The 26,367-nt window shown below is 40.6% G+C and overlaps 2 pseudogenes; one reads left to right on the top strand and one right to left on the bottom strand.

Moving 5' to 3' along the window:
- The window catches only part of LOC117551909, a 430,097-nt pseudogene that overhangs the window by 194,622 nt on the left and 209,108 nt on the right, over positions 1–26,367 (top strand).
- LOC117551910 overlaps positions 1–26,367 on the bottom strand; it is a 354,701-nt pseudogene that overhangs the window by 165,838 nt on the left and 162,496 nt on the right.

Raw genomic sequence — 26,367 nt, 5'->3', positions numbered from 1 at the left:
AAATGTTATTTTAAGTTAAATGTGAGCTAGTCCCTGTGGAATAACCCTTTCTCAATTATTATAAATGTTATATTAATTCACCATTTACCGTTTGATCAAGGATTAGTTTATCAGAAGTACATTTCCTCTTCCATAAAACATAGGTTTGAGAAATGAATGTTCCAATATGAAATCAATTGCTCAATTTCTCAATATAATTTGACTCTTCCCTCCCTTTTCTTACATATTGTCACATATGAAATAATAACTTAGGAGTCTATCTAAGCATGGTATTGTCTATATAAGCTATTAATCGAGAAAACTCAGAGTGAGTATGCAACTCGCAAATATCTCTCCTCCTTCCTATCCCTCTTTACTCACTTTCCCATCTCTTTCTCTCTTATTTCTGTTAGATATGAAGGAAAAAACATACAAGTCCATGTAAGCATCTGAGTTACCACCGTTACCAAACGGTGTGCCGCGGCACACTGGTGTGCCGTGAGGCAAGTCCGGGTGTGCCGTGGGATTTTGTGACAACCATACATTATTTTTTCAATATACAACTACACAAAAATAATCAATTATTTTTTAATTTACTATATCAGTACTTTGTAGGTTTATGTACGTAATCTGCGCGACTTGCGCGTCCACATCTCCACGTGCAGTGCTGCATAAACATGGCTGAGTCAGCGATAACTATCGAGGGGTGGAGGTATGCCCATTATTTTATATCACGCAGTCTATTCTTCTTCTCTGTCTTCCGGTTGTTGCCTGTATTAAATGACAAATACACACTACCGCCATGGATTTGATATGAACGAGGCGGCAGTTAGCAGCTAGCGGCTAGCTAGTAATGATCTAGTGATATCGGTAATATTAACTCCATTTAATACAACATTTACGGTACAAGATTCAATCATACAGCCCATGTAGTATGACAATGAATTACAGCAAACATGTGCAATATATCCATTATTACAGCTCCGTGGGATGGCAGTAAGACGATATGGATCCGTTCCCATTGTGCATCCATGGGTAAAGATAAACGCCACTCACATTGGTTCCTCATACAGCATCTCTGTAAACTACGTGTATTCACTGAATTTCACTCTCTGCCATTAACGCTCGTTGTAGCTCCAAAAGCTCCAGCCAGAGCCTGGCTCCAGCACCCTCCCTGTGAGCACAGTGTGCTCTGATTGGTCGGGACACGTAACATGAACGTGCCGGGCTGCGCGGTCCCGTGGATTAGATGCGCGTTCATAATGCAGAGGGAAATAACTCTCAGAATAACGTTATTAGCAAATGTTTTACAACTTGAGGAACGAATGTTTTTTAATAAGGGCTATATAAGTGTTCATACTGGGTAGTTTATTTAGTTAAACAATTATCCAACGAGTTACAGACCACTCTTTCCCCATGTAAGTCAATGGGAAAAGTGTTTTCGGGCCTGGCAACCAAACCGGAAGTGTAGTACCGCCGTTTGGCCAGCACGAATATGTTCATCTGAGTCCGGCGCACTACCTGGGGGCTTGACTACCGCCGCCTACTGGTAAGGAAAGTTATTGCCACTCACGCATGCGCAGTTTGTACGTGCTCGGCGAGGAAAGTAACGAGTAAAGTACCGAGTTACTTTATGTAGATAGTAACGAAGTAGTGTAATATATTACATTTTTTTTTAAGTAATACATTTATAATTTGTAGTTCCGGACCATGGACAATGCAGCTTCCTTGCATTGACAGTTGTCTGTGCTGAATTTCTGCTGAGTTTCTTTTGCCTCATTTTCTATTTTGTGACATGTCTGGTGTAAATGAGTGTGTTGCTGCTTTGATGAAGCCTAATTTGATAAAGTTTCAAATTAATTTCGGAAATATTTCGTAATATAGTTGTTTTTGTCACATTTTATTTGGCATTAGTAAATAATTATGCACATTTACAGATACTTTACATAATATGAGTGATAACACGTGTTATAAGGGCTATCTTTTCACAATAGGTGTGCCTTGAGATTTTTTTTTTTTACTTGTCCTTTGGTGTGCCTTGGGCACAACAAAGTTTGGGAACCACTGGCATAAATGATAGTGGGCGTCTGAGGGTGTCATTACTGAGAAATGTCAAAGAAATTCAAAACCTTACATTTTAAAACAGGTTTGCATTCCTCCACTTAAGGTGACGTTATCATTGGAAACAATAAAAACGAACTATTTTGATGTAGAATTTATAAATTGAATCGTTAGAGCAGAACAAAATGGTTGTATTGTAGCCTGAGTTCCGTGCAGCCCTAGTTTCAACAGGTGTAAACATGGTCCATATAATGTGAATACATGCAGAAGTAGACAGTAAGAGGCCCCTGACAGGCCTATTTGTTAAAATAGTAGGGGCTCTTCACTCTGCATAGCAGTATGAATAGCCTTAAAAAACAAACAACCCACTCCGTGGTAACGAGAGTCATATTTCTGACCCATATGCCCTAAGTGAAGCCGTTAGTCTCATCTAACTGACCCAAGGGTTGGTGCTGGTGTGACAGTTCCAAGTGTTCCAGCTTCCAGTTCATGGCTCGGTGGGGGGGAGCAGACCCACGTGAGACAGTGTCAATGGCTGTATTGTTCAGTGTGAGGAGCGTCATTCTCTCTGGGAGCAGGAAATGGTGTCCATTCTCGGACCAAACCATTAATGTCATGTAGAGCAGCCATAGCATCTCTGTGACTGCACTCAGCCGGACTGTAGCAGGGTAGAACTGGGTGACTCTTAGTGAAGCTGTCCAACGCCATTAGACAAAATGGAACCACGTGCTAACAAAAAGGACACAGGGTCATAAATGTCTCTCTTTACCATTGGCCTAATCATAAACAAATTAGTGGGAAAAATGTGGAACACTAATCCATCATGTGGAATGTTGAGTTAATTTAAATAATTACTTATGGGTTGAAATCAAATTAACATTAGAACCAAAGTCAGTTAACAAATTGGACTTGCACAGATCAGTAATCAATACACCATTTTTTTTTAGCTCCGTGATGAAAACGATAACAGGCAGGGATGCAAACTTGTCATCAATAAAATATTATTGGGGTATGGACAGGGTTGCTAACTTTGGGTACCTGGCTGGAGTGAGATTTTGATATCATGGGTTTAATTACACACATGCGCACGAAGTGACTGCTATCGTGTCCGTAGCGGGACCTTAGCATATATTTAGGATATATATATATAATATATATATACAAATACACAATATTGGACACAGACTATAAAGGGCACACAGTTTCATTAAATAATGAAAGTCAAACACATGTTTGTTTCCACTGTTTTATTGTGTGCCTGTCGCGAAAAGCAACTTATTGACTTATCGGCTCCCGAGTATTTGCGATATTTGCGTTGGGTAATCTATGGTAGGGCTAACCCATACAGTGGTGGGGCTCAAATCAGTATTTGAAATGTAATTACATACACGCTATATCGCCCCCTTGTCAGTGAAACGCCACGCGTGAGGTTTAGAATATTTCCCTGTCACAATCCAAATTGAACTGTATGAAATAAAAATGAAATAAAAACATTTGTCTTGTAGTAAATAAAAAAAAGCGACCTGGAGCCAATCCTGCCATTTCCTCACAAGTGAAAGAGTTGACATGCTGAAAACCCAACCCCCGCAGGGGGTCTGGGGGGATTGTCCGCCAGGAGATTTTTGAAATACTAACATAAAATACACATTCTCTCTTTTAGAGGAAAAAATAAATCCATCTATAACCACGCGACATATTTAAATGAAGCTGAAACTGCTGCTCCTCCCATAGGGAAGAGGCTGTGTGAATTACTTCGAATTACTTTGAAATTACCCCATTGTTCTTTGTGTCAAAATGGAAGGTTTCTGGCTAACGTTAGCTTAGGTACTCAGATCTTGTTCTTGAGTCCAAGTAGAAGTACCAGAGTGTAGGAATACTAAGTTACAGTAAAAGTACTGCATTCAAAATGTTACTCAAGTAAAAGTATAAAAGTATTGTCATCAAAATATAGTGAAAATAGCGACAGTAAAAGTAGTCGTTGTGCAGATTGGTTTATTTCAGAATAATATATATGATATGTTTTATAATGATTGATCATGAAAGTGTTCTCAAAGCTGGTAAAGGTGCAGCTAGTTTGAATGACTTTGTATACTGCAGGGTAGCTGGTGGATTTACTCCAGGTGGAACTAAAATCTGATTCAACACTTGGTTATATTTCACATCATTCATCCACATCTGTGAAGTAACTAAAGGTATTAAATACATGTAGTGGAGTAAAAGTACACCATGTACCACTGAACTGTAGTGGAGTAGAAAAATAAAGCAGCAAAACATTTTAGATACTCAAATAAAGTACCAGTATCTCAAAATTGTGCCCAAGTATAGGACTTGTTAAGTTTATGAACTTAGTTACTTTACACCAGTGGCTATACAGATAGAAAGACTAAGCCTTGCACAGAGGCAAGAAAAGACATTTTAAAAATGCTCAAAAGTTCTGCCAAAAAAACTGACTGCTGAAATTAGATCTTCCTTTGTGCTGTGGTCATAAAACCCCAAATGGGTCGCGCCGTGGTCTGCTTCAGATTATCTTCTCCTTCCAGAGGTCACGCCTGTCTCTGACCCCGTGTCTTGCGTTTTATTTTATTTTCTTCTTCTGCAGCACCAAGCAGAGTATAGAAAAGGATGTTGAACTATATTTAAAACTGTAATTGAACTTCAACTCATATCCATTATCTGATTCCAGTGGCCAGTTGGAAACAGATAATGACAAAGTTTTCATTTTGCATCAATCGTGCAAAAAGGTTCAATCACCATTGTGTCTAAGTCTTGTCTTATCTGCTTTGTTTCGGAATGTGTTCAATACATTAGGTTATTTTATTTTCATTATTACCATACAATACATAGATTAAGAATAAATGAAACAAATAATACAACATTGACCTATTTGAGCAGACAGATGACCCGCAGTTATGCCTCTGAGGTTCCCGGGTGTAAAACAGAGGCTTTTTTTTGCTATTTATTTTCCTTTTGCGGAAATTTAGATTCATTTTACCTTGGCTGTGGACTGATTCATTTATTAGTTGTTACAAAAACATGCACAAGACGGCAGGTATACAAACAAACACGAAACAATTATACAAACAAACATGAACCCGCAACAAATATCAGGTGACAGCTAAACTCATCCAGTTTAATTTTAATCCGAATTAGGGAAACTTCAGCGGGGGTAGGGAAATATCAGTACTTATTTTTACTTATTGTTTTTTTTTAAATTATTTAAATTTTTTAATTTTTTTTAAACAAAATCCAATTCAATAATCCGTAAGTTTATTAAACACAGTGTGAATGTAATATTCTGCCACCACCCTTCCCATTTAATAGCTCAATTTAGTTCTTGAGCTTATGGTGTGATTAACAGAAAATACAAGTCTGTGTTGTTAAACATTAATTCAGTTGATGAGCAATAAACTACCTTATTCTCAATCAAAACCACTATGCAAATGTAGTGGTAAAACTGCTCAACCGACCGAGAGCAGAGATATTAATTAATTAAATTAATTCTAAGAACGGAATCTGCTGAAGAGTAATAACCACATTATTCTCAATCAACAACCACTATGCTAATTTAGTGGTGCTCTGCCCTCCCCGATCCGGAGAGCAGAGACTTTTAATGAATTCAGTACCCTTTATTTGAACAACAGCCAAATTCAACAACCCCTCAGTTTATGAAACACAGCGTGACGTAATATTTCGTATCACGTTTCCCGTTAATAAGAGTTCTGTTTAGTTCCAAAACTCATAATGGTGCGATTTAAGAAGATACGACACTGTGCTTTGTTTATCCCCGTGTGTGCTGCTCCCCACAGGTGGGGGGGGGGGGGGGGGGGGGGGGGGGGGGGGGGAATTACCCACACCCTCCTCCTGCAGCAGCAACAGGGTGATTTCGAGGCGAGTTGATTTAACTAGTTAAACCGTTGAAATCTCCAGAATTCGGCGATTCGTTTCAGTACAAATCTTTACATTGCTTTTAAACCGAAGTTCCACATTACTGATGCCCTCTTTAAGGTCTCTCCGAATATTTGCCGTGCCCACACACAGAGGAAACCAAAAATATTGCATCTATCTGTTCCACAGGTAATTTTATACCGTCAATCACAGAGTCTGGCGAGGCAATGTCAAAATATAGATTTGAAATTACACTCACCAGCTCGACGATTTGTTGGTAACCGTTCGCGACGCCAATTGTGAAGTTAAAACTTCTTTGCAGCAATGTTGAGCGCATCATCAAATGAGGGAAACTGGATTCACCTGTCATACACTGATATTTATTGAGAGACAGACAATTACACACGGCCGGGAAATCATCCTAGTTTCACACTGTCCTTGTGCTCCACCAAGGTAATCTCTGCCCCAAAAGACACAAAACATCTAACCAACACGAGGAGAGGCGGGCTCCCAGAAAGCCCGCGTATACCTAATTAGTAGCAGATGTGAGACAATAGTCTACTTGTCTCAAAGAGATCCAGACAAGCCTCAACCTACACAGGGGTCTTTGACTGACTACAAGCAGATGTTTGCAGTATCACAGATTCTATAAAACAATAAGAAACTCTATAAACAGATCAGATGAAAATATTCTCTTACAGTCTTTGGTAACAGTAGTTATTTCATCTGGTGAACCTTCCTGAAAAATGTCCCAATCTGTCCAATCAAAACAGGCTTTCAACTGCTCCCTACTTTCATTTGTCCATGTCCTTATTACTTTATTTTCTGGTTGATTTCCCTTGAGTTTGGTCTTATACACTGGTATCATATTCACAACATTATGATCAGAGTTCAGTATTGGTGGTCTGTATTTAGACACATAGGCTCCTTTATCATTAACAAAGCATTTGTCCAGGATATTGTCTTTCCTGCTGTGATCCCTAACATACTGCTGGAACCCAGGTAACACAGTCTCCAGACGACATTGCTTCATGTCCCGAGCACTATTGCCGGTGCATCGGGGTGGCTGAGTTGCAGCTCGTGAACACAGTGTCCTCTGCCGCTGGGAGGCTCGTAAACAACAAACAGTAAAATACACCCGAATTCTCTAGACAGATAAAAGGGTCTTAACGTCATGCCGAGAATTTCTACGTTGGGATTGCAGGTTTTACATTTTACTGAGTATGATCGGCACCACAGATCATTAATATACACACAAATACCGCCTCCTCTGGTTTTCCCCGAGTTCGCATCCCTGTCTGCTCGAACAAGGGTGAGTCCGGGTACTTCAAAGAGAGATTCAGGCATCGTAAATTGGAGCCAACTTTCCGTGAAACATAATAAAGAGGCCTCGAGAAATTCATGACAGTACCTTGTGTATGTCCTTAGTGTGTCCACGTTGTTGCTCAATGAGCGCAGGTTTGTGAGAATGATGGATGGAAGTGGTGGCCGGCTGAATCTCCGCCGTATTCTGAACGCCTCCCCTCCTTCCTCGTGTCTTTTTCCTGGTGTTTCTAAGCGGCTCCCGAGGGATTTCATCCAATAACGAAGAGCACAGATGGCTTGGTGTATTCGTAGGAGGCCGATCGCATTGTAGCTCTAGCATAGCCTCGCGTCTGTAGCAGCGTAGAGGCCGGGGCTCCTCGCCATACCTGTTCGTGCTGTCACTCAGGTGTGTCTTGGAAAGTTGAAGGGCCAGACATGGTCTGCAGAAGGCAAATGTAATCCACAGGATCAAAAGCATGGTCTCTTATGACGTTTCATACAGACACAACAAAGTTTAGACAATAATTAGACCAAAAAAACAAAACACAAGAGGAACGGAGCATCCTGAGACTCGCAGTGACAGGATGCCGTCTCCCTCTGTCTCCTGTATACCAGAGGTGGGAGTAAGTCATACATGTGCAAGTCTCAAGTTACTGGGGTGAGAGTCAAGCAAGTCAAGTCCTACGAAATCCTGATGAATAACCCCAGTTTAAATCAGTTAAAAGACAGTGGTTATGAAACTAGAGTTTTATTTTCAACATTAACAACAATGGAGAGTGGGGCTCTGAAATCATCAAACAGGTAATAGGGGGAATAATTGGGCAGTTCTGTGTGTGTGTGTGTGTGTGTGTGTGTGTGTGTGTGTGTGTGTGTGTGTGTGTGTGTGTGTGTGTGTGTGTGTGTGTGTGTGTGTGTGTGTGTGTGTGTGTGTGTGTGTGTGTGTGTGTGTGTGTGTGTGTGTGTGTGTGTGTGTGTGTGTGTGTGTGTGTGTGTGTGTGTGTGTGTGTGTGTGTGTGTGTGTGTGTTGTTCTAATGAAGGTAAACACAGTGAAGGCACAGCTCTTTGCAGCTGGTGCTGCTCTTCTCAGATTCTGCTGAGTTACACGTTACTGCCTCCTGGTGCTGCAGAGATTTCATGAAGTGAAGGAGGTTTTTCTTCTATGAAGCAGCTGTGGGCAGCAGATACTGTGAGAGTCACAGACATGAATACATAGGTCAAGGCAGACTGGTTCACAGACTCTCCTGTTTTGCCGATCCGGTGCTTGAACAAATAACTCTACACCCCTGGCCGAAATGTCCCTAAAATGAAGTCCGAGTTTGAAATATATCTCAAATAATGTATTTCCCCACATAAACATAACAGTCTGCAATGAAACGGCTGTCTCCTGTGCGCTCCACTTCCTACTTTCTCCTGCGAACGAGAAGAGACTTTCTCTCTCTTTTTTTTCTTTCATTGCCCTCTAGGGGCTTCGTACAATACAAATGCAAATATTTTATTTTAAAAAGTAAAGTCCTTTCGAGTCATCTGGACCTATCATCGAAAATGCACTCTTGTACGTCTTTTATACATGAACATGTGTCCCCGGTGTTCCAGGGAACTCACCAAGTGTCAGAAAACACAACCCTCTCTATTTTCCTCCATACCCAAATCTCTAAAAAAAGGGGCTGCAAACGGATCTGATACAGACTGATCCAGATTTGAACACTTTACTGACGTCAGTAAAGTGGCGCAATGGCTATTGGTCAACTCTCCACCTATCAGGGGAATGAGAGGTTGGGCCACGGCCGGCCATTGCTGCTTGAAAGCGCTGGAGACGCTGTAGTACATATGCCAGGCCTGTAAGTGGCGCTGTAGTCTGCCACAAAAGCAGCGAAGAAGACTTCCCTTGCATGGTTGCCCTTCTGTTTATTCTCCGCTGTGGCTCTTTTTCTCCCTCCCCGAGGCAAGCGTTTGCGCCTCCTGCTTTAAAACAAATGAATAATGACTCTATATAATCATATGTAAGGGATAATGTGCAGCGTTGCGGTCATTATGGGGAAAAGAACACCGACAGGCTGATCAGGAGCCCGACGCGAAGCGGAGGGCTCTAGATCGGCATGAAGGCACATTATGCAATGTGCACATTATCCCGCTTATCACACGGCCACATTCTCAACAAAGTAACGATATGACTCCCAATATTAATTGAAATGCTTTTATGGATTTAGAAAATGATTTTATAGATTTAAAAAATAGTTGTATTGATTTAAATTGACATGCATCCGCTAAGAAAAATAGTCCGTTGTTACTGTTTGAACTAACGTAGCAATGGTCTTCGATAGTGTTTATGAGGAGCTATTTGAGGAGCTATTTGATTACAGATTTGAAAACATCGTTGCTTGCTTTAAAAGTAGCACAATTCATCATGTCAAACCTTGGAAAGTATCTAGATATCCCTGCCCTAATGCCAAACGAACTGCACACTGAATATGTGTCGCCGTTTGATGTCTATGTCTGGACCGCTGCGTAAAAAGGAGGTTTTCTGCCCCGTTACTTCTCTTCTTACTTCTATAAGAATAAAACACGGTGGACGGAGATCTCTTTTTCTCCCCCTCTTCTCCCCGCTGCAGCCCAGCAGCTGATCTCAGAGCACACTCTCCTCTCCTGCAGGGGGGCGTGGTCAGCTGCAGCTCACAGAATCAGCCTCCTGCAAAAACAGCGCTGGAAAGAGCAAATAGAGCGAAATGAGGCGTGGCTAAAATGCAGGATCTTTTTGGTATTTTGAAAAAAATACTATTTTATATACTTATATGGCCCTACAATATATTGTTCAAATATAGCATGATAGGTCCACTTTAAGTGAGTTTTTATTGTGTTAACTTGTGTATTTATGCTTTTTAGATTGAATTTCTCTCTTTCTCTGTCCCTCTGTTCTAGAAACCGAAAGGAAGAGAGAGACGTCACAGCTGTCAGCAATGTGACAAATCCTTTACAACATCTGGAAATTTAAAGAGCCACCTGTATATTCACATGGGAGAAAAACCGTACAGCTGTGAAGAGTGTGGGACAACTTTCACTAGATCAGATGCTCTCAAAAGACATCACAGTATTCACACGGGAGAAAAACCGTACAGCTGTGAAGAGTGTGGGACAACTTTCAGTACATCAGGTGATCTACAAAATCATCACCGTATTCATACTGGAGAAAAACCGTACAGCTGTGAAGAGTGTGGGACAACTTTCACTCAATCAGGTCATCTCAAAACACATCAACGTATTCACACTGGAGAAAAACCGTACAGCTGTGAAGAGTGTGGGACAACTTTCACTAGATCAGATGCTCTCAAAAGACATCACCGTATTCACACGGGAGAAAAACCGTACAGCTGTGAAGAGTGTGGGACAACTTTCAGTACATCAGGTGATCTACAAAATCATCACCGTATTCATACTGGAGAAAAACCGTACAGCTGTGAAGAGTGTGGGACAACTTTCACTCAATCAGGTCATCTCAAAACACATCAACGTATTCACACTGGAGAAAAACCATACAGCTGTGAAGAGTGTGGGACAACTTTCACTCAATCAAGTAATCTCAAAACACATCAACGTATTCACACTGGAGAAAAACCTTACAGCTGTGAAGAGTGTGGGATAACTTTCACTCAATCAAATGCTCTCAAATCACATCAACGTATTCACACGGGAGAAAAACCGTACAGCTGTGAAGAGTGTGGGAAAACGTTCACTCAATCAAGTGCTCTCAAATCACATCACCGTATTCATACTGGAGAAAAACCATACTGGTGTGAAGAGTGTGGGAAAACGTTCACTACATCAAGCGCTCTCAAATCACATCTTCGTGTTCACATAGGAGAAAAACCATAGTCGTTTTAAGAGTGTAGGAGCCGCAATTAAGCATATTTTGGTTTTTTCACAGTTTACAATAAACAATTCCCATCTATAGAGTGGCGAAGTCACGCCCATATACTTCCGGTCTATGGGACCTTATTTCGGAAAAATAATGTATAGAAGTCAATGGAGAGAGAAAACTTATCTTTCGATCCCGTTTGAATAGTGCCATGAGTTACACATATGATGTTTGTCAATCTTAAAAATAATTTCCATGTCAAAAATGACACAATTTATCGTAAAACTGTTGAAATATAAGACTATGAAAAATACGCAACTACAAAGACTACTGATCCCAGAGTCGCGTAAGTGATGTCACAATTGTCTTCCTCCACTAATACCTCATTCACACCAACGGTGTTTCGGGGCCGGTTCGGAGCTGGAGCTTGAAAAGCACCGGGTTTTCCTCTTCACACCGCAGTGGAGCAGCCTCTTTGTTCCGGAATCCGGTTCGTTTCAAGCACCAAAAAATTGTCCGGCCATAGCAAAAGCACCACATACGTCACGCTTACGTCGAGGCGGGGGCGGGATCAACTCCTGAACATTAACAACAAGAAGTCCGCGTTTGATCCAGTTTGTACACACCGATGGAGAAACTTAACAAGCAGCAGTGGTCCACTGAAGAGACCAGCTACCTACTGGGAATCTGGTCTTCCGAAGAGGTACAGAGGAAGCTGGAGGGGAGCACGCGGTCCAAAGCAATTATCCAACAATTGCAGAAAGAGATGGTTTTTACCGTACCGTGGAACAGATTGGCAACAAATTAAAAAAAGTCAAGAAGGACTATCGGGACCAAAAGCGAGACCTCGGACGGAGTGGTAGCGGTCGTCCGAAAATAATTCCACATTATGACTTGCTAGACTCGGTCCTCGGGGACAGACCGACGAGTGGTTTTGGATCCACGGTGAACTCTCTTTCTCTCACGTCGATGATGTTGCAGGACGAGTCGCTGAGTGTGCAGAGCTCATTTGATGCCGGTGAGTTATGCATTACCCATTTGTTTTATTTGTAACTACAACATAAACTAAACCATGTAGCTATCGACAGACCTGGTAATAAAGCTAAAGTTGACCTACTACAGCTACCGGATGTGTGCATCCAAACCAATAATAGCCCTAACATGCTAATGCTAACAATAATAAACAAAGGTATCCCCATGGCAAAGACAGCTAACGCCTCCGATGTATCTTCTTTCTTCTCACTAATGATTTATGATTCATTGTGTTTATATTGTGTTTACAGAAATATCTGGTTTGGAGTGTACTGTGTCGGAACCACCACTGCCGTCGGCGTGTAGCTCACCAATGCGGATGCAAGAGTCTCCTTTTCCCACAAGCAGCTCGTCCCAGGAATCTCTGGTGAACCTAATCCAGCCAGTGGGCCGACACAAACAGGGTAAGGTTTACAGTGGTCATAATAGTAATACTGTTCCCTGTTGCCATGTGCATTTATCATGGCATAGTCATTGTAGTAGTTGTTCAAGTTATACAACTGCAGCCATAAGAACAATACAACATTTTTTCATTACACAGTATATAATATATATCTCATAAAATGCCATGAATACATTGTTGACTTTATTTTTCTCTTTTTGTAGTTAAAAGGAAGTGGGATTTATCATCTGGCCTTCTGGAGTATCTGGAGAAAAGTGAGAACAGGCTTCAGGAGCAGGGCCAGGCGATGCTTCAGGAGGTGCATGTGGCCAATGCTGAGTTCCTACGAGTTTTCACCAGAATCGAGCAGAACAGCCACTCGATGCTTGGCATGGTAGACAGGCTTGTGAAGGTGATGGAGGCCAACAACAAAAGCTGACCATATTTTGTTATGTAAATAGTTCATACCTTTTTTGTATACATATTATTATTATAGTATATTCGCCACACTTTTTGGTGAATTATTGTCCATACATGTCTTTGATTTGTACAATAAACAAAATTCAAAAGTCATGTCTGATCCATTTTATTGAAAAAACGGATAGGCATGTGTATTTGAGTTAAGAATATAGTCTAAACCGTTTGGGTATGCACTTTTTTTATAAGAATATAGTCTAAACCACAGAAATGACTCTGGAAACGCTGCAGATAGAGCCATAAGAAAGTAATGCAACTGATGTAATGTGTAATCTTTTTATAGGCAACAATTTAAGCTTTGTTAGTTCCAGATTTAATATTACTCAGATATGAATCATGTGTGCAATCCTTATAATTTAAAGTGCCCATAAAATGATGTTTGAAATTTAAATGTATACTTGCAATGTCTTCCTAGGAGAAGGCCCACTCACAGATTGACTACAGGGCATTCACTTATGATATGACATACTGTACATTATATATGAGCCCCATCAATACAGGCTAATATGATGTTTTTTATTCTGATAACAGTATAGAAGCATCAGTATAAACAAGCTACATTGATAGGGATCCTTTTTATTTTCTGTCAAATTAATTAATATAGTTTTTAGTAAGAATATACTATTTTGATAAAGGGTAATAAGATTGAGTATTGCCAATAATGAAATCAACATGTTCCACTGTTGTGTAGATGAACAGTGTAGTGGAAATTTTATTATATCCTGACATGTTCAAAGTAACCAAATGCTTCTCATTAGGTTACTGTGCTGTTTTCCTCTATCTTCTCTACTTCAAGGCCACAGAGCTGTTTTGGCTACTGAGTTGACTCACACAAAGTCACACGAGAACTTCTACAGCTCAAGGCCAGGTGTCTAATAACAATGTGACCGTGTGAAGATTTCTTCTCCTCCCCACCTTTTTACTCTCCCTTTATATTGCTTTGCTATTATAAAAAACTGCGCACACTCGCGCAGACTATCCTATACTCTGTGAGACCTGTGTCTATATTTTATTGTATCTGATGTTTGTTTGAGGCCTCAAATAAACATCACCAGAAAGACAACTCTGTTGGATTCACCATTTATTTGTTTTCTGACTTGTACTCTACAGTATTGGGGTTTTTAGATTTCCATAACAACAGCAGTCATTGTTATTATGGATATATAATAAGGACTGCCGTTAACAATGGTTGTTATTTTGGGGAGGCCAGGACTGTATGATAATGTTCTATATTATTTGTAGTTCTTTTGTCCAGTTTCAATTGTATTCATAACTCGATGTGCTTTTTATAGTTTTTTTCATTTGATTTTACAATATAGTCTAAACCACAGAAATGACAGATGGAGCCATAAGAAAGGAATGCAACTGATTTAATGTGTAATCTTTTTATAGGCAACAATTTAAGCTTTGTTAGTTCCAGGTTTAATATGTGCAATAAGTTCATTTCAATACGTTTTGCAATAAACATTGAACCAGTCCGGCCCTCGACTAGTACCCATTTATTTTTATTTTGGCCCACTGTGTATTTGAGTTAAGAATATAGTCTAAACCGTTTGGGTATGCACTTTTTTTATAAGAATATAGTTCATACCTGTTTGTATCTAGATGCTGTGATTTGTATACAAAATAAACACACTTCAAGTCTGATCCAGTGATTTTATTAAAAAAAAAAGGCATGATACAAAATAGATCAGGTTTAACTGCAGTAATATTAGTGGTCCCCCATATTGAAATAGTCCATCAATGTGGATCTAACATCAGCTCCTTCTTGTCTACCATTATCTGGTAAGGGGTGTTGGTCGTACACAAGTTCATGGCAATCGTCAGTGAAGTTGTCGCTATGTTCCTCAAATATGTTGTGTAGTACACAGCAAGTCACTGTCATTATTTTGCTGAGCTCCAGCTCGCAGTCGTTCCTTTTTAGGAGGCACCTCCATCTTCCTTTTAGCCTTCCAAACGTCATCTCAACAACCGACCGTGCACTGCTCAGCCTGTAATTGTGTGCTGTTCAGGGGTCAGTCTCCCAGTGTCCGAAAATGGTTTCATTAGCCATCTTTGCATTGGATAGGCTGGGTCACCAATCAGGTAATGTCCCACATCACAGCCAGAGATGGTCATTTTGTTTTGGCCTAGCAACACTCCATCACTGATAGCCACCCACAGATTGGATTGTTTTAGCACTCTAGCATCATGTACACTACCTGGGTCGCCAACACACACATCCCAGAACATCTCCCTGCCATCAACAACAGCCTGAAGAACAACAGAATGCCATCCTTTTCTGTTATAATAGTCCTTGGGATAATTTTGTCGCACTGGCGTTATAGATGTTCGCCTAGGGCGCCAGATCTGTGGAGGCGCTGTGGACGGCTCTGGGAGGGAAAACAAATGTTTTGACCGTTGGGGCTCATCCTAATTTTCGGCCTTGATGCAACAACATTTATAATTAAGTAAATGTAACACCCTTTTCATCCCGGTTGCACTTTTCATTTCCCCTGTACGATGGGCGCTGTAAGTGATGAAAATGGGGGATGTTGGCTTATCTGGCACCCGCAGCTCACAGCCAAAGTGCGAGTGAGCGAGGGAGGGAGAAAGGGAGGGCGCTGTTGTTATTAGCATCTGGTGCTAGCTGCTCTAACGGAAGAAGAAGATGTTTCTACAATGATGTGGAGGGAGAGTCCTCTCCAGTCAGACTGAGAGGCTGATAACTACAGCTCGGTGAGGTAAAGGACTCTGAGGGTTTAGATAGTTCACTTTAGTCTAAGTTATCTCAGTGGGTCTCAAACGTTTTGATCACAATTTATGTAAACACATATTTCCAAGGCACTTCTTTACAATTATTGGGATAAAACAGGTTTGAAATCATTCCAATGTATACTATAGGACAGTAAACCAGACATATTGTTTTAAACTGAAGAGATAAAAAGATATGCATAAATAAAATGGTAAAATAAGATATGAATGAACAACAAAAATAAAATACGTTACATGTATTTGTTATTGGCTATGGGTTACTGGTTATGTTCACATACTTATTTGATTATTAAAATGTAAACCGATCTTTTTCATATGGGTGTTTAGCAGAGGTGGGACCAAGTCATTGTTTTGCAAGTCCGAGTCAAGTCTCAAGACTTTGCTCTCAAGTTCGAGTCAAGTCTCAAGTCAGGATGGGCAAGTTCAAGTCCAAGTCCTAAACTTTGACAAAACGAGTCTTAAACAAGTCATTAAGTGCTTTTCACCAAATGTAATGTAACCATGCCGCTCCTCCGCTCCCTTTACTGGCTTCCGGTAACTGCTCGAATCCACTTCAAGACACTGGTACTTGCGTACCATGCTGCGAATGGATCTGGCCCTTCCTACATCCAGGACATGGTTAAACTGTACACCCCAGCACGTGCACTCCACTCTGCATCAACCAAACGGCTCGCTGCACCCTCGCTGCGAAGGGGACCCAAGTTCCCATCAGCAGAAACACGTGGGTTTGCTATCCTGGCTCCAAAATGGTGGAATGAGCTCCCCATTGACATCAGGACAGCAGATAGCTTACACACCTTCCAGACTGAAAACTCATCTCTTTACTAACAAATCACTTATATACTAACAAAGAACTGGCTTATCTAGAACCAGTTGAGTAACACTTGAAATGTTTGGCTCTATGAAACCTGATGTACTTATATGATTCTGTTTTCTTCAAGGTTATATCTTCCTGGTCGAATGTACTTACTGTAAGTCGCTTTGGATAAAAGCGTCAGCTAAATGTAATGTAATGTAATGACATCGATCAACAGAATAATACTTAATAATCAAATTGCTCTTTATTAGTAACATTCATAATTTAATAATCCATTTTCTCTCTGCTGGTAAAGTAACGTGTTTTTTTTCGAATTTAAGAGGGATCAGTAAGGTAAGGCTACCGTGACGGTTTGATTCAGAAGTAGTTTAATGTATAGGATCCCTGATGTTAAGGTGACCAGAATGTTTATTTCCACTGTGTACAACATGTTGTAAGGGACCCACAATCTATCTTTATGCAAGGGATAATGTGCAGCGAGGCGGGCTCTGGGGAAAAGAACACCTGAATCTAGATCCCTCTGCAGGTGGTACTTTAAGTATATTTTGATGCTAATACTTTTGTACTTTTACTTGCAACATTTTGAATGCAGGACTTTTTATCGTAACCGAGTATTCCTAAACTCTGGTACTTTTACTCAAGTACAAGATCCGAACTTCAACCACCTCTGGCAATAAATCCTGAGTGGTTACCAACAAAAAAAAAACCCTGCTCTGAAGGTTATTTTCATTTTACAAATCCTGCACTCAGCTTTGCTTTCTCCAATATCATTGAAATGCAGCCAGATGTTGCTTCTTTTTTCGGTTTTGGCTAATTTCTTGACTTTTTCCGACGCTCTAGCATTTAAATCCGTCTCCTTTAAATGTTGGACTTTTGCACTGTTGTAGCTTCAGTGGTTCTCAGGTTACAGTTACATAGCAGTGAATATAAACAGACTGATTAATGTGAATATTACTGTAAACTAACCTGTGTAAAAGTTTCTCGAATAAATGTAATTTTTTTGGTGGAAGAAGTAATTTATAATTTTTTTACCCTGCCCCTCAAAGAATCGTAATTTAAGAACCGGAATCAGAATCGTGGAAATTCAAACGATACCCAACCCTAGATATGAGGAGCTGTGAGCTCTGAGGGCTAACAGCTAACGGCTGATGTTGGTTTTGTGGTTCACATTGTCACTACCCGATCTGCAGCCCTGCCCTATCTGCAGTGCGCATGTGCGAGATGGTCCACCATATCTGACAACTCCATACGGCAACTCTAATAGGACATTTGACGTCGGCTGCCTGGCCTACCAAGGCCTAACTATACCGTACTAAGCCGTGTGAGGCCCTGCAGTGGAAATGTGCCATAAGTGGATGTCATTGAAGATGTGATTGTCTTTACAAGAGCAGTCTCAGTGCTGTGGTTTGGACGAAAGCCTGACTGGAACACATCCAAACAGTTATTTAAATGCAAGAAATTACTCAACTGTTGAACAACTACTTTTTCAATGATTTTACCTAGAAATGGGAGGTTTGATATGGGCCTGTAATTGTTCATTACTGAAGCGTCTAGATTATTATTTTTTTAAGATCGTTTTAATGACTGCAGTTTTCAGAGCCTGTGGAAAAACACCTGAGCGAAGAGACTTGTTTACTTTGTGAAGTAGATCTGAGGCCATGCAAGGAAAAACATCTTGGAAAAACCCTGTTGGAATAATATCAAGGCAGCAGGAGGAGGATTTCAGAAGTTGAATAATGTCCTCTAGGTTTCTATCATTAATCTGATGGAACTGTGTCATGGTGTTTGTATTGATTTTAGGTGGACACACAGACAACACATCTGCTGTACCTGATGCAGAGGCACTGACTGATTGTCTGATTTTCTGAATGGGGGGGATACTGACACTGTGGGGTTTGTTAGTCTGTCGACGGTAGCAAACAAGGCACATGCATTGTTTTTGGCAATGATGTCAGAGAAGAAAGACTGTCGTCCAATTTACAATTCCAAATGATAAAAGCCAAGTCTCTCTTTATAGATTTCAAAGTGAACCTGGAGATATGTTTTTCTCCACCTACGTTCAGCTTTTCGACACACTCTTTTTTCTGTTCTCACGGTCATGGCCTTTCTCCATGGAGATATTTTCTTCCCAGTCACTTCCTTTACCTTAGTTGGAGCAATGGCATCTATAACATTTTTATTTTTGAATTAAAATAATCTACTAGCTCATTTACTGAGATGTTAGCAGGGGCAAGTGTGGAAGAAACATCCTGAGTAAACATTTCCCTAGTGTTTTCAGTTAAATATCGCTTTGTGGTTACCTCTTTTTGAACATTTGTGTGAACAGAAAGAGAGCTCTCAAAGGAATGGTCAGAGAGCGCAACATCAGTCACCACAACCTCAGAGATATTCAGACCCTTTGAGATCATTAAGTCCAGAGTGTGCCCCTTGTTGTGCGTGGGCTCCGTCACATGCTGAGTCAGTCCATAGCTATCAAGAACACAAAACAGTTCTTTAGCCGCTCTGTCCTGGGGGTTGTCAACATGGATGTTAAAATCACCAACAATGACTAGACGGTCAAAGTCAAAACACACTATAGACAGCAGTTCAGTAAAGTCATCAAAAGAAGCTAAAAGAAGCTAAGAGCACAGCTGAACTCCCGCAGCCCTGGGGGGCCCCTACATTGGGTGTGATGGCAGATGACAGGGTTTTGTCAAGTTGCTCTCTACTGGTGAGGAAAGCGGCATACCACTAAATCAGGTATGGATTTACTTCCATTTTTGACACCAAGATGTCTGCTTGTATTGTGTTGCTGCTGAGAAGTCTAGGAAGAGGGCTCTTGCATAGGTGTGACGTTTATCTAAATGTTTAGTGATGATGTGAACCAGAGTAGGAGCAGTACCACCCCCTTGCTTATAGGCAAATTGGTATGGATCAAGTATGTCTTGTCCGTCACAATATGTTTAGCTGAAGAGGTCATTCCTGTCACGGTTCTCATGGTGTCCCACACTTTTTTGGGGTGTTTGGCTTTAAAAGCATTTCCCAAAAGCTCTCTGTGTGTTTTGATTCCCTCAATTTGACTTTCAGTTCTCTCTCTGTCTGTTCAAGTGCTCCATAGTCTTTGTTTTTGAAAGCTATTTTCCTGGTTTTTATAACTTATTGTAATGTCCTTAGTCACATATGATTTATTACTTGGATAGATTTGTATTTCTTTAGTGGGAACACAGAAGTTAATATAGTCTTTGGTAATAGTAGTTATTTCATCTGTTGAACCTTCCTGAAAAATGTCCCAATCTGTCCAATCAAAACAGACTTTCAACTGCTCCCTACTTTCATTTGTCCATGTCCTTATTACTTTATTTTCTGGTTGACTTCCTATGGGCATAGATATGTCTCATAATAATTTGTGTGAACATACAAATAATTTGTGTGTAAATATGTGATTTGTAAATGTAAAACACCATCCACAAATGCATTTAAAAGATTTGCAAACTCACAAATACATTTGCAAGTGTAAAACGGATCTGCAAATAGGCTAAATATGTTCACAAATTTAAAAAAAAAGATCTGTGAATATCTCTTTAACATTTACACCTTTCGATCAGGCATTTGTGAATCCATTTTGTATTTGTGGACCAAAAATGCGCTTGCGGATCTCAAATCTCTGTTCACGGATCTCAAATCTCTGTTCGCGGATCGTCTTTTTACACACACGGAATTTTGAGACATATTTTCCGTTGGTCTCGGCTAAAATCTACTCGTGTCACTCGGTTATTTTCGGAAACCACGTGATGGCCCACTGATGGCGACATTTCCGCATGATTTCAAAGTAAGAGCATGATGGTTTGTTTAATGCTGTTTTTGTATTATAATGAACAGCGGAACGTTAGATGCATTCTTCATCACCATCATCATCATGTTATAGTGATACAGTTAGTTTGTGTTATTGATTCAATATAGCATATATCGAGGACTTTCGTTGATGTTGAAGTGCAGGCTATACGCCACTTTCGGGTCCCAGCTGCTCCCCTGGAGCTGCTCCCCCGGGACCCGAAAGTGGCGTATAGCCTGCACTTCAACGAAAGTGCTCGATAGAATGCATCTTATCTTATATCTTCAAATACCCCAGGTTGTGTAGTGATGTGTTTGAGGTGTACTGTCCACATCGCAGACCTGAAGTCGTGCAGTCAATGTATGCGAAGTGTACAGGACCTTGCAGTCATCTCTCAAAGATGGTGTGGCATATAGGGAGGTGCAATCTCCTGATGGTATAGACTGTACTATAGTGGACATCTGCAACCCTGTGAAAACAAGATAACATTACAACAACATAGGATAATAAATGTATACAACCCATGTCCAAATCTAACCACTGATATATTTAAAGAAATAGCAGAATATAAACATAGGAAGGAAGTTTGGTGTGGTGATTTCAATGCACAGTCTATGGGGCAGCAACCATACAGACAGTAACGGAAACATAGTGGAAGAAATGCTGGAGGAAAGAACACTAGTATGCCTTAATGATGGACATGGCACAAGAGTAGATGTTCACAGGGGGAAAGTCTCATGCCTGCATCTGACATTAGTGTCAAACTGTTTGGTTCATGCAAATGGTTTGTTTTGAATAACTCCACTGTAGGAAGCGACCATTATCCAGTGCTTACTAAAATGAATAATAATGTATATATGCAGGAAGGAGGTGTAATAACCAGGTGGTGCTTTGCTAAAGCTGATTGGGGGAAATGTAGGATATAGTGTGAGGAGTCGGTCCACCTGCTAACATCAGAGGGAAGCATAGAGGTCATTACAAGCCACATAACGCAACATATACTAAATGCAGCAGAGAACAGTATACCCAAATCAACAACCAAGGGTAGGAAGAAAGTGGTGCCATGGTGGAATGAGGAATGCAGCAGGGCTACTAAAGAGCGAAACGATTTATTTAGAGAATTAAAGAAACATGACACAAAATAATGTTATAGAGTATCAAAGGAAAAGGGCAGCTGCTCGAAGGACAGTAAAATACACACAAGAGAACATGGAGAGAATTGTGTTCTACCATTGGCAGAGGAGTAACATTAGGTGATGTCTGGTCCATGTTTCAGCAGATGAGTGGGAAAAGGAAATCCATTAAAATGCCAGCTTTGGTTGATGGGGAGAGGCTGGCAGTGACAGATAAAGAGAAGGCAGGTATGTTAGGAAGGACACTTGCAGCAGTACATAGTGGGGAGCATCTCAGTGATATCCATAGGCAGCAAAAACAGCAGTTACTAGCAGAGAATGAAAAGGTGAAGGAGAAGAGACAGGATAATAGGTCAGCTCTGGATGTGGAATTAGTAAGAGTGAGTAATGACGTGGGAAAAACATTGAAAATGAAAGAGATAATGACAATAGTGTACTTTGACATTGAAAAGGCGTATGACTCTGTGTGGAGGGAGGGGTTACTGATCACATTGAGTAGAATGGGTATTGGAGGGAGAATGTTCAATTGGGTAAGGGCCTTTTGAACAGACAGGACATTTAGAGGAAAGGTTGGAGCAGATATTTCCAATTATTTAGAAATAGAAAATGGTATTCCCCAAGGGAGTGCAGTCAGTCCAATATTATTTAACATCATGATTAATGACATATTGACATGCTTAGACACATTCATCCAATGGGCTCTACACGCAGATGATGGGGATATGTGGATGAGGGGAAGACATGCCCCATAAGTAATGGAGAAGCTAGAGCGATTAAAAAACTGGAGAGGTGGTCATATAACTGGGGATTCAAAATGTCAGAAAGCAAGTCATGCTACATGGTATTTACAAACAAACACAAGACTGATGGCCAACAGCTAACACTATATGATCGTCCAATGACAAAGGTGAATGAGTTCAAATACCTAGGACTGTGGTTTGATAGCAAATACACATGGAACATGCATATTAATCAAGTGGAAAACAAAATGCTAAAAAGTATTAAATGTATTGCGAGCTGTAGCTGGATGCAACTGGGGCGCAGACAAACAAGCATTAATAGACATTTACAGATTGCCTATAAAAACAACATTAAACATTAAATAATCAGTTGCATTAATTTCTTATGGCTTTATCTGCAGCTTTTCCAGAGTCATTTCTTATGATTACATTTTTCCACAGGCCAACAACAGCTTCAACAAAACTATTTCCCTCAAAGAACAAACCAAACATGCCCTGTTGTCGTGAGTGAAAAAGTACAGAAGGAAACATCCATTAAACTCAGGTTGCTGCTCTGTGATGCTAGTTCAGATACTTAGCATCTCATCTTGGGTGCAAGTTCATCAATGTTTGGGCTCAGGCTCTGAGCGGAGGAGACCCTCAGGATGGAGTGAAGGTGTGCGTGCAATATACCGGCGGGCCAGATCCAGGGGCGCCGCCAGGGATTTTGGGCCCCATGGAAATATATCACATTGGGCCCCACCACCAGGCCCAGGCCACGCCAACCAAGCACAATGCTGTAACCACACCTCCAGAACCCAACCGACTCATTTATGCTTTAAATAACTCTACCTGTACAGGCTTGCATCTATCTTGTAGTCCAATACTAACTGCACACTATTTACTGACACTGAGCGGTGAACATATAACACTGTGCAGACGTGCAACATTCTTCTGCAGTAGAATTCACTATTTGATATAACACTAACAATCCTGACAATAGACCTCAATAGTCATCTTTTATGGAGTACATGCCTTTTTAATAACATTTTTGAATGGAACATTCAAAAATCTAAATAAATATAACTTTAATATACATGACCTCTTAAATTAAAATAAAGTGAACATTAACACCAATATTATCATTTATAAAATGCTATAAAAAAAAAAACATAAGCAGCAGATTTTTTAATTAAATATACATACCAACTACAAAATAAGCGGGTATAAGTGTAAACGGGCAAAACGGAAATGGAAATGAAAAGTATTTTTCTCATCATGCATCTTGTATGTAGTTATCCAATATCGTTACCATAGCCTTGCCCTTTAACAGTTATTACGAGCCCTGGCTCAGCCTTACTCACCAAGAGCCCAGCGCCTAGCCTTCTTACAGGCAAAGTCACTGATCAAGTCCTTGAAGTCCAGCTTTCTAGCCAACTGGCTTTCAATGGACAGCATGGCAAGACTGCACAGCCTTATGGGGGGACAGGGCTGTGGAGCCTAGAGATGGATCTGTTGGTCCTGGCACCAGGGGGAGGGACAACTGATTTAGTATGAATAGCTGCTAAAAATGTACCTGCATGTATTAAATGTCAGCTAAAAGAGGAGTGAAATTAAAAACCTCTGAATTTTCTGTGAAGATATTAACAGTACTTAAAGGGGAATTTGAGTACTTTATTTATGATTTAATTTCGTAATTTCGGAGAAACCAGCTCGAGTGCGCAAGAATTTGAAAATACACAACCGGAGAAAATCTGCCACTTCCTCACAGAGTGCACATGACCAATGAGGGCACGAGATAAGTTTGTGCACACGGCTTCCACAGATGACGTTTTTTTAATGGATTTTTTGTCAAAGCACTTCAGATATTCATTGCTATCGGGATGTTAAGAGCATTCCATGGAATATAACAAAAAGTGTATCTCGAGACGGTTTCTCAAACTTTCCCCACCAAAACATTAAAATTTAATTTACAATGGACTACGCTTAGCTAACAGACTAATTTCCACCACTCATGGACCACACTCACCTTTTCTTTTGAAAAACTGGGTGACATACTGTCGCCCTTTAGTCCTCTCTTTTTCTCTCCTTTCTTTTCTCTTTTGAAAGCCTGACTTTGTGAGTCGTTGAGACATTGTACACACGTAAGTACTAGCATCCCTGCTTCTATGGGATTAGTTTTGTATCATAAAGATAAAGCAACACTTTCCGCGGAGTAACACCTTGCCTTGTTAAAATGTGCTAGATAAAAAAACTTGATGACATAAATGTATTTATTTTTACATTAGACTGAAGTTGTTGTGTTTTCATGGCTCCTTTATAACCGGCAGAGAACGCCTAATCAGATTAAAGGTCACAGGTTATAGGACCAACTTCATCACCATGCTATATTCTGACTGGGGGGCCGGTTATTTTCTGAGGGGGGCCCAATAAATGCAGGACGAAAAAGACAAAGACAGTATGAAGTAATTGCGCATAAGAAACAATGCATACAGTTATTCTTTCAGTACATATTTATTTCAGATACTTTTAGTTACAGTTTTTACGCTCTAATGGGTCCGACTAGAAAGATTGTTGTGGCTTCATTCCTTGTTTTTCTATCAAGCCACTAGACGCCTTAAACAGACACTTCTAACTCGTTTTCTTTCCTTTATATTACTTACAGTTGAAGAGTTACTCGGCCTCCGATGGTTTGGATGATGTTGCGATGTGTTTGATCAAAATAAAATAACAAACTTTTACACAAGCAACAAAGAAAAGAGGCCTTTACAATATTAAAAACAAAGAGGCAAAACTCAAATAACAAACAACGGTATTCGTTCTTCTTGATAAGGCTTCTATAACTTCATAACTTAAAGAGTACTTATACGATTTGTGTACGTGTATGGTTACAACTGTTCCTCGACGGCGTCTCTCCAACAGGTTGCCCATCACTGTGGCTTTAGTGCAGGCGCCGTGGGAATTGTAGTCCTTTATAGTGCGTTGACTACAGACGTCACAATTAGGTGACCTTTCTTATAAAATCAAAATACTGGCTCCAACAATGACAAATAACGTTTAATCATAAACTTTTCATTTCCAGGGGGGGGCCACAGGGGGTCCAAGGTCAGTATTAGGGGGGCACTGGCCCCCCTTAGAACCGCCCCTGATAAGAACACCATATATTCGGTCAATTGTGCAGCTGATATAACACAACACATTTGTTTTATTTCATTTGACAAGGTGGATAGAGTTGCTGCCAACATTTTTTGGGAGAAATTACCCCTTAAATTAGGACTTCTGGCGCATTTCCAGTGCAGCGCGGAGCTGTTTCAATGTTTTTCCCACGTCATTACTCACTCTTACTAATTCCACATCCAGAGCTGACCTATTATCCCGTCTCTTCTCCTTCACCTTTTCATTCTCTGCTAGTAAATGAAAGCTTTAGCGCAAGTTCAATAAGGAAGACCTAACTCGAGTCACTCACACGTCACTCTATGGCTCCCTTCCCCCCTCATTAAATATGAGGGCGTCACCCCTCAGCAGCCAATCGCTGCACATGCTAAATGCCTTAAATGCCTGCTCTTCCTCCCTGTCAGTTGTCATTGCAGATGATCACACGCAACCCGCCTCCACCCCTCTCGCCTCCTGTCTCCTTCAGGACAAAGCTAAACCTTCCTCCTTCAGACCGGTCTCACCTACTCATCACCACCACCAGTGTCTAGACCCCGGGGATTTCATCGGAGCGGTGCTTTCCCTCCTGAATGATTATCTTGCAAACCGGGGCCTAATCGCCAAACACCATTACATTCTCCTGTTGTATTATCATGGCAATCATTTCATTCATATGACGTGTAATCAATAAATATGTAATTCTTACATCACGTCTCTCCGGCCTATGGATATCACTGAGATGCTCCCCACTATGTACTGCTGCAAGTGTCCTTCCTAACATACCTGCCTTCTCTTTATCTGTCACTGCCAGCCTCTCCCCATCAACCAAAGCTGGCATTTTAATGGATTTCCTTTTCCCACTCATCTGCTTAAACATGGACCAGACATCACCTAATGTTACTCCTCTGCCAATGGTAGAACACAATTCTCTCCATGTTCTCTTGTGTGTGTATTTTACTGTCCTTCGAGCAGCTGCCCTTTTCCTTTGATACTCTATAACATTATTTT

The sequence above is a fragment of the Gymnodraco acuticeps genome, unplaced genomic scaffold (assembly GCF_902827175.1).
Source record: "Gymnodraco acuticeps unplaced genomic scaffold, fGymAcu1.1, whole genome shotgun sequence".
Lineage (NCBI taxonomy): Eukaryota > Metazoa > Chordata > Actinopteri > Perciformes > Bathydraconidae > Gymnodraco > Gymnodraco acuticeps.
Note: the sequence above shows the minus strand (reverse complement) of the source record. Positions and strands in the feature narration are given on the sequence as shown.